Source organism: Triturus cristatus, chromosome 4_1 (genome assembly GCF_964204655.1).
Source record: "Triturus cristatus chromosome 4_1, aTriCri1.1, whole genome shotgun sequence".
In the NCBI taxonomy this organism is placed as follows: domain Eukaryota; kingdom Metazoa; phylum Chordata; class Amphibia; order Caudata; family Salamandridae; genus Triturus; species Triturus cristatus.
In genome coordinates, this window is record NC_140585.1 from 1037393734 (window position 1) to 1037402749 (window position 9016).

General features: G+C 42.7%; 1 protein-coding gene across 3 annotated transcripts in view; it reads right to left on the reverse strand.

Annotated features, from left to right (window-relative positions):
• The window catches only part of HDAC10 (histone deacetylase 10), a 440238-nt gene extending 432159 nt beyond the window's left edge, over positions 1 to 8079 (reverse strand). For 2 of the 3 annotated variants that reach the window (XM_085653979.1, XM_085653977.1), the window contains exon 1: positions 7969 to 8079. The gene's annotated coding sequence lies outside the window, so the exon portion shown is untranslated. The remainder of the gene's footprint in view (positions 1 to 7968) is intronic. The other variant, XM_085653978.1, reaches the window with a different exon arrangement.
• Positions 8080 to 9016: the final 937 nt, after the last annotated feature.

The window sequence follows — 9016 nt, forward strand, 5'->3', positions numbered from 1 at the left end:
AGAGGAAAGACTCCTCTCGGGGGCTGTTGTCTCACTAGAGGAGTTCCAGGGGGCTCTCAAAGCTCTTCCGTCAGGTAAAGCCACAGGAACAGATTATAAAAACCCTTATAAAATTCTAAAGGGTTACAAAGAGGTCCATAAGGAAATGTTGGGATTTGTTGGACTCTTACTTTCTTAAATAGCTCGAGGTGGGTGGGTCAATTTTATGTTCAGCAAATCTGCAAGTACAACATTATAAAACCCTTTTCGACCTATACATAACACCAGCAAAAATAGGCAAATGGGGGGGGGGGGGGGGGAGATTGTGGGGACTTGTTGCTTTAGATGCCAGGCACCTGGTGCAGATTTGGTACACATTTGCCACTTGCCCTAGCCTAGAATCGGTTGGTCAGGAACTAGTAAGGTTTTTGGGCTATGAACTTAAAGTCAATATATCCCTGACAACTCAGCTTATTTTATTGGGGATAGAGGAATCAGATAACCGGCGGGGGAAGGCCTAATTTGTATAGCTATGTTGTTTTTCAGGCTGTGTATAGCCTCAGCACGGCTTGACTCCCTGCCTCCCTCCTTTCAACAATGGAAGGGGTGCTTTTTTGCATATCCACAATCTTGAGACAGCACTTTATGAACGGAAAGGCAAGAGGGGAAGGGCCAAAGGGAAAAGGATTTGAGGCCGTTTTCGTCTTGGGTATCTATGTTTAAATAAGCTGCTCAGCTTTTTTAGCTTTGGAAGCAAGGGGAATATTTTTATGGGGGGGGGGGGGGGGGGTTGTATGTCGTTTATCCACTTGATTCTGATATTTTTAGACATTTGAATTATGTGTATTTATGGATGAATAATGAAATTTGCCTGAAAGACAACTGACATACGTGGCATACTCTAACCATGCCTGGTACTGCGTGCCAGTCTTTGTGCTCAGTGAATGTCATGTACTACATTTCTCTAAGCCACGACTTTGAGATTTTTTTTAAAAAAATGTCAATTGATGTCTTCACGTGAGGTCACTTCATCTAACAATGAGATGATATGCATAACTAGAGGGACTTTGCACTTACCCTATCTGCCTGGGCTTTCACAAAACCTATGAACTGCCCTACTTTTAGCCCCAGTTTTATAATGGATTCAACAGGACTACGAACCACAGCAAGTAATAGCAAGCATTGGGAAATGCAACAAATTTGGCTTATGAACAAAAATACCTTTTGTGTAATTGCTGGATTTTTGTAATCAGTAAGTCATTATCTATGCACTCTGTCACTCACTCATCTTTGCTCACATGCAACCATTTGTCCATCCACTGACTCATTCTTTCATTCCCCCACATACAAAACTACAGTAAAACACACACCAAACAATATATGCAAAATAAATTAAAAGAATACAAGTAGAAAAAAGAAAATAGGCTGATGTCTAAACGCAGGGAGAATATGCTAACAAAACATAGCAGTGGGTGTCAGTCTTGCAGGGATATTATACATGGAATATTGTTTAATAAAGTTTCAAAGTGAATACCAACATGGTGGCCATCTTAGAATTGTGAAACAATTATACACTACGGATAACAGTGTTCCATAATGGTCACTGGTTGAAAGGGAGTGACCATACGGGATGCAGTGAACTACATATCACAGGAACAGCAAGCATGGGACCCTATATCACTGCTTGGGTTGCTGTCGTACCCTCTTATGAAAAAATAACTTTAAAAAGGAGAAGCAAATAAATTAAAGGGGAACTATAAAATGAGGAAACTGAAAACTGAAGGACTGGCCAACAACCCTGACAACGAAAAGCACTCATTTTTAGACTGAGCAGTGGCTGAAAAAGGCTGACCCAAAGGCCCTCTGTTTATCTATTAGGATATATATTTATTCATATATGGATGTTTATAATTTTTTTATAACAAAATCCTGGAAGACTGCCAAGCCAGTCAGGTGGTCCAAAGAGATTCTAACAAGAATTGTTACAATGTAAATAACTGACCCCTAAAATTTGAAAAAGGGGGTAACCAACACCAAAGTCTTTTCCTACTAAGGTTATCTGTGAGATTTCATGCAACAAAATATTTGACTGTAGTCTTTAACATGGTGCAAAAACTATCCTCCCTTATAAGTCTATGGCTCTAACATGGTTTACTTAGTAAACAAATCAGTACTACTGCCTATGCCATCAATTTTCATAATAAACAGATCAGACCTATGGCATCTCAACCACCCTTTTCCTTGAGAAACAATCAGGTCTAAAACTATTATCATTTGCTTTTTACCATAACCAACAAGCTCTCTCATAAGGCAACCATCAGGCACATAGTCATAAAATTACAAAACTATGTAAAATTACAGTTGGAAAAGCAAAATACTAACCCCTCCACCCACAAGAGGGTCCTACAGCGAATCCCCTAGTACAAATCTATACCCGTGGTTTGTCAGAGGAGGTAAGCCACAGCAAAACCCTTGCCTACTACAGCAATCTGTGAGGTTCCATGTAGCAAAATACATATATGTGGGTTTTAATACAGAGTAATAACAATCCACCCTTAAGTGCCTAGTGACTTCAACAAATGCTTTTCACAATAAATATATCAGGCCTACAAATGTTATTATACCTTTTCATAACAATCAGACCTATAACTTTTGGCAATGGCTTGCCACCATAACCAACTCAGACCTACTGTGTTAGGTATAAACTTTCTCACAAGGCAACCACCAAGTATACCGTATTAAAATTATAAATATGTACAAAACCGTCTAAACAATATAAAATCCCTCCTAAGCAAGCCTAATAAAGATGATGGTAGTGCATATGTTCTACCCCTATAGATTGTTCAGGTGGGTCACCAAAACCTTAGCCCACTATGGTAATCTATGAGATTCCATGTATCAAAGTATCTACCCAATGGCTTTAGCAGACTGTAATAACAATCCACCATTAAGAGTCCATTGCCTTGAACACATGCTTTACACTCGTGCTTCCTAAATATTTTAGAACAACCCTCTTTTTAGTACGGCAAACTTTCAGGACTCACCCAGCTTTAATGGACATGAGGTAGGCGATTTTTTAATATAACTAAAGCATCATGTGATAGCAAATTGTCATTAACAGAAAGCACATTTTCTATTGAAATGGTCACTAATTTTCTACAGACATACAGTTGTACTGATAAAACGATAATGTACAAAGATAAAGTGTGGAAATCAGGTTTCAGTGAGTATTTACTATTTGTGCATCACCAAGTAGTGTGTTGATTTGTTCAGATTATATTAAAATCTTTGTTCCATCATACTTCAGAATTACCGAAAAAAGTGCTTCATTATTGCTTTCCCCAACTACTGAATGGGTACAATTCATTTACAGGTATTTCATTTTGTTGCATGTTACGATAACATGACATTCTACAGCCTTTCCTGTCACACTTTTATGAAAGCAAGTTTGTCACATAAATACTTTACTTTCTGTGACTGCAAAGTGAGAGGAGTTTGTAAACACTAGTTCCCATGTTCAAAAAATGAGCAGCAGGAGACATAGTCTGACATTTGACCTCGGTCTTTGAAGCAAAGCAAATGAATAAATACAGAATTAAAAGCATGTTTATTTATTGCTTGACCTTTCAGCAACCCATAGTTTGGGAAACGCTGCTTTACACAATATGCAAGTCAGGACTAGTGGCATCATCCTAATGTTTCATAATAAACAGAACAAACCTATGGAATCTGGCATAATATTTCCAAATGAACAGATAAGGCTAATAGTCCGACTGGTCTATGGGGAAATGTGGCAGTGATTGATGGGCTGGTCTGACAGGTCAGAATGTGAGCCCGATTTTTGTATGTCTGTAGGCTTGTTAATGGCCTGGTTTTTAATGTTTATTTCCTTGGTATTGCCTCAAACATTGACTGCAACAAGCACAATTGCATGCAGTCTACCATGCCTGCCCACCAACATTTGAATGGAGCCAAAGCTGCACTCTGAAGTACTCTTTTTAGGTTGATCACATAAGATCAGAGCACAGCTGTGCTATCCACCCAGACCTTAAGACAGAATCTCTGGTCCAGATGCACTTTTCACACATGGAACTGTGTAACTTGTGAGTTCTGCTCACAGTTCCACCATTGCAGTGCTCCTCTGGTAAGTCTGCAACTCATGCCAGGCTCAGCCCATACACACTGCCTGGAAAACCCACAGTTACAGTACGTTTGGAGGTAGAGCTGACGCCTTTCCAAAAGAAAAATACAGGTCATTTGTTGTTGTTTTGAGACTGTAAAGGCCCGCACGGGATACTAAATAGGACTTTAAACAAAATCTTATGTATTGATTTGTAACATGGCTTTTCTACCATTTTTTATTGGAATTATTAGTCAGGGATCGTTAATGCAGCTCAAGAACACATTTAAAAGGGCTTTCTACTTATAGCTGCAGTTTGAAGTATGTACATATATACGGGCAGAAAATACCGGTGTTAGGTGATTTTTCTTATTTTTATACGGGCAGGAACACTAAAATACTGATGACTACTTTGGGGTGCGTCCATGGACCTGGGAGGACACACCTTCTACCACGACTCGCCACATATACAGAGGCGGAGGCTGGAGCACAGACATTTGGCCCTGCCCGAAGCACTTGGATTGTCCTCTTCTACCCGCGGATGCGGCAGTGAGTTTCATGGGGCTGGTGCTCTCTTCTTTTGTTGCTGCTGCTGTTGGGGGACCTGTGGATAGGTCTGCCGGCCGCCCTCGCTCCATCTCTTCTCAATACCTCCTGGCTACAGCTCTACAACCATGACTAAGATGGCAGCCTCCGTTTTAACACAGGGGCCGCACTGATTACACCCGCGGCCACAGGTTGAGTTCCTTTCGGGGAAGACACCCCCGCTCAGGGGGTCACTTCGGGGCGCACCGCAGACTGGCCGGCTCCCACTGATCCAGTCTCTCTCCCACAGCACCAAACCAATGACTACCTTTCCTCCATTTAAGAATTAACCTTCACCGGCTATTAAGCCTTCATGCTCTACAGCGCCAAGCTACCCCCTTCCCATAGTTGGAGCCCAGCACAAGCTCAAGAACAGCCACAGGTTCCAGCACGCCACCTTCGCCCACCAACATCCAGCCTGTTACGCATACGGCCAACACCAGCTCGGGGATCCCTTCTGGCCCAAGATCACCGCCCATGAGTGCAACAGCACCCTGAAGGCCTGGCTGAACGAGCACTGCCAAAACCCCAGCAATGGCAAGATCATGCTCTGTAAATATGATATATATATATATAATTCACTTAAAAAACCATAGGTTTCACACAGGTTATAGTTAGGTGGATATTTCACTCGTAAAAAAACAATGAAATTCCCCAGTTATAGTTAGTTCAGATAACTATAACTCGTGCGCGCGCGCAATCCACTGCTCATGACGTCACATATTACATCACTCATGACATGGTCAGTGGCATCACTCATGACATCACTGATGATGACATCCTTGTGATAGAGTGGCGGTTGCGCGAGTTATAGTTATCTGAACTAACTATAACGGGGGAATTTCATTGGTTTTTTACGAGTGAAATATCCACCTAACTATACCATGTGTCAAACCTATGGTTTTTTCAGTGAATTTGTACGGTTTTTTAAATACTAATTTATTTATGTATTATTATTTTTTTTATATATTTATTTTACAATAAACTACGTATTAATTTTTTTTTTTTGGTTTTTCACCGTGCGCGCACGCACCCCCGCGATTTAATTTTTTTTATTTTTTTTTATTTTAAATGTATGCCTTCGGGGTCCTTCAGGGACCCCCTGACAAAGGCTAGGGGGTCAGGAACTCTCTACCCTGCCCCCTTTTAACGTTCGCCACCTTCCTTTTTCACTCTCGCACTGAAAACAAACAAAATGGCGGCCGACACTTCCTGATTTCGACCGATTCGAACGTTGACTAACATGTAACCACCAATCAGAATTACGCTCGCGCACGTTAGGGTGCTCGCACGGTGCGCGGCTATAGATATGTATGTGCTTTTAACTGCAATTTTCTCAGGAACTACTGAACAGATTGACTCCATATATGCAAAAGGCACATCCCTGAGCTGAGGACTACCTCTCTGCCAAATTTCAAGTAATTCTGTTCAGCCGTTCGGGCTGTACCTTCGACTAAAGGTCCTATGGAAAAATGCATGTGGAAAACGCGTTTTGGTACCCCCCTTTTTTCTCGGCCCCCGCTTGACGAATCACCCCGAGACTTTCAGGGTAGGAGCTGAACGAAGCGCCCCATTAGTTTTGAAAATTTCGCGAGGATTCGTCAACCGGCGCCAAAGTTATTCAAAATAGAATTTTCAGATTTCCTATGGAAACTCGGTCCTAACTATAACTATCTACTGGCGACCGCCAGTAGATTATATATATATATATATATATATATATATCTCCATCCAACAAAACTCCTTCCCAAGAAAAGAGCAGAAGCCACACAGGGAAAAGTCGAGGAAGCCCTTTATTTTAAGGTAATGGTGAATGCATTTCGGCAAATTGTTGCCTTCTTCAGCACCCAAGAGTTTCAGGAGGCTTTCCTTCGCATTGTAAAAGTCCTGCCGCCCTTTAATTTGGTCAGGCATGCTCCGCCCCCACAAATGTCAGCTCACCCGTTTCCAATCCTCGGTTCTCTTGTGGACTGCACAGCCCAGAATGCACTGTAATGCTTTCAGGTAGGTGGTGCTTGGGGGTAATTCTGCCAAATGGTTGCGCAAGATGTTATGCAAAGTTTAAAACCATTCTCCTGCTTGTGTTCAATAATGAAAAGCGCCTCCTCGGGTCCCCAACCGCCTCAGCCTCTGGGTTCAGGAGTCCATTCAACGGGGGCAAAATGACAATGCATGCCGCCCTGCATGAGGTGGAATACCTCACAACCGCATTTTACTCTTCCCAAACGTTTGAGGCGTCCCCAGACCATCCGATACCTCGGAAAACCAAAAACTGCCAAGACAGAGCCAGTGAAGTCCGGGCCGCTTGTGAAGCAGGGGCCTCTGTACCACGTCTCTGGCTGACGTGGAACTGTATCCAACAAAACTCCTTCCCAAGAAAAGAGCAGAAGCCACACAGAGGAAAGTCGAGGAAGCCCTTTATTTTAAGGTAATGGCGAATGCATTTCGGCAAATTGTTGCCTTCTTCAGTGCCCAAGAGTTTCAGGAGGCTTTCCTTCTCATTGTAAAAGTCCTGCCGCCCTTTAATTTGTTCAGGCATGCTCCGCCCCCACAAATGTCAGCTCACCTGTTTCCAGTCCTCGGTTCTCTTGTGGACTGCACAGCCCAGAATGCACTGTATATATTATATTTGTCAAACCATAATCGCTTTAACTTTTCTTAAAATGTAATCTTGAGTAAATTTGCAACTTGTATATATGTAACTCCAACCACTAGTATCTGTAGTAGACGTATGTACTTACTACCATTCTTTTATGAGTTTAGACTATCTGTTTCGTGTCTTTTATGTAATTCATTCTGAAGTCCTTAAGTAATGTAACTGATTCTATTGTAAAGTGCTCTGACACCTTCGGGTAAAGTTCGCGCTATATACAAACGCGTAAATAAATAAATAAATGCAGATAGAAAATCGTCCTGGTGTCAACCCTATTTGGATCACGTCTCCGAACATGGCTCACTACACCCAAAAGCTTGCCAATAATACAGCCCTCGTCCAAACCGACAGACCTTAACTACGATGCAAGAGGCAAAACTTCCCATTTTGTCAGCCATAACCAAAGTGCTTTGCAACCTCCACATGCGTATGTAGTACTACTCAATTACGAAAATACAGGTTACTAGTGTTTTTACAACTGTGTAAATAATAAGCACCTTTATTGCAAACCTTCACGCCACAGACAACCGCATGCTTTCCGATCCAAAATATCCCAGAAAAGATGCACCCACGTCTCGAAACAGATACACAGTACCACAACACACGTGTAAATTCTGCTGCGCACACTGACCGTAGATGAATCCAGCTTATTAGCCGTCGTCTGCTAAAGAACTTTTACCGCATATCATCGGTATGCCATATCCGGGAGTGGGAGTTACTAATAATGTGTAGGGTGGCCTAGGATTGGAGCTTTACCTCCAATTGAGTGCGGCTACCAACATTCCGACGTGCTGATTGGCTGTGGAGTCCGCATGCGCCTTAGTCCCGCGACGTTTTATATTCGGCGGCTGTCGCCTAGGTGGAAGTTTATTGGGGTTTGGGCGTTTGGCTGGATGACCAGCTGAGGTGAGTAACTCACGGGCAACAGATCTGCCATGAAAGACTGTTGCCACCTACCATTCTGGATAGGACTCGGACAGTGGCGTCGTTAGGCCCCCGCTCCACCTGTTTAAGCGGGGGCTGAGGGCACCTAGGTAGGTGAAATGAACGGAGGGCTTGCCAGCGACCCAAGCTACGCTTCCCTGGTGATAGACTGCAGGAATCCGTTTTGTGGGTTGTAATCTACAGGCCGAGTCCTCGTTTTAGAAGCCAGCATGATAGCCATTATAGCTTTTTGTATGGGTGGGTGACACTGAGCTACGCTTACGGGTTTAAAATCACAAGTGCAGTGTGAGGATCATGACAGAGGATGAACTCTGGCGCAGCACTGGAGAGTGCAGCCGACGTTGCTTTCGCTTCCACATTACAAGCACTTGAGACTGGAGTTGAGTGCTATTCGTTTGTCCACTGTTTTCCGTTTGGTTTGTTACAATAAGACCTTAATTATTGACATGACTAGGTACTGCTGCAAACAACTATTCCTTCAAATATAAGGTTGTATTACACTGCAGTATTCGTTTTCTTCTTCCCTAATATTGCAGTTGGCATTAAAGGTAGAAGAAAACAATTAAAGTATTCCTAGCTCAATACTTGCAGTGCCAGCCTGTTACCTGACGTTACAACAAACAAATGATGGACGGAATGCTGACAATGCAGACATTCTCCCCCAGTCAAGAGATCTGGGTTAAATCCATCGTTCTTTTGCCCACTACGCCACCCCAGTTTAGACATGGCCATAT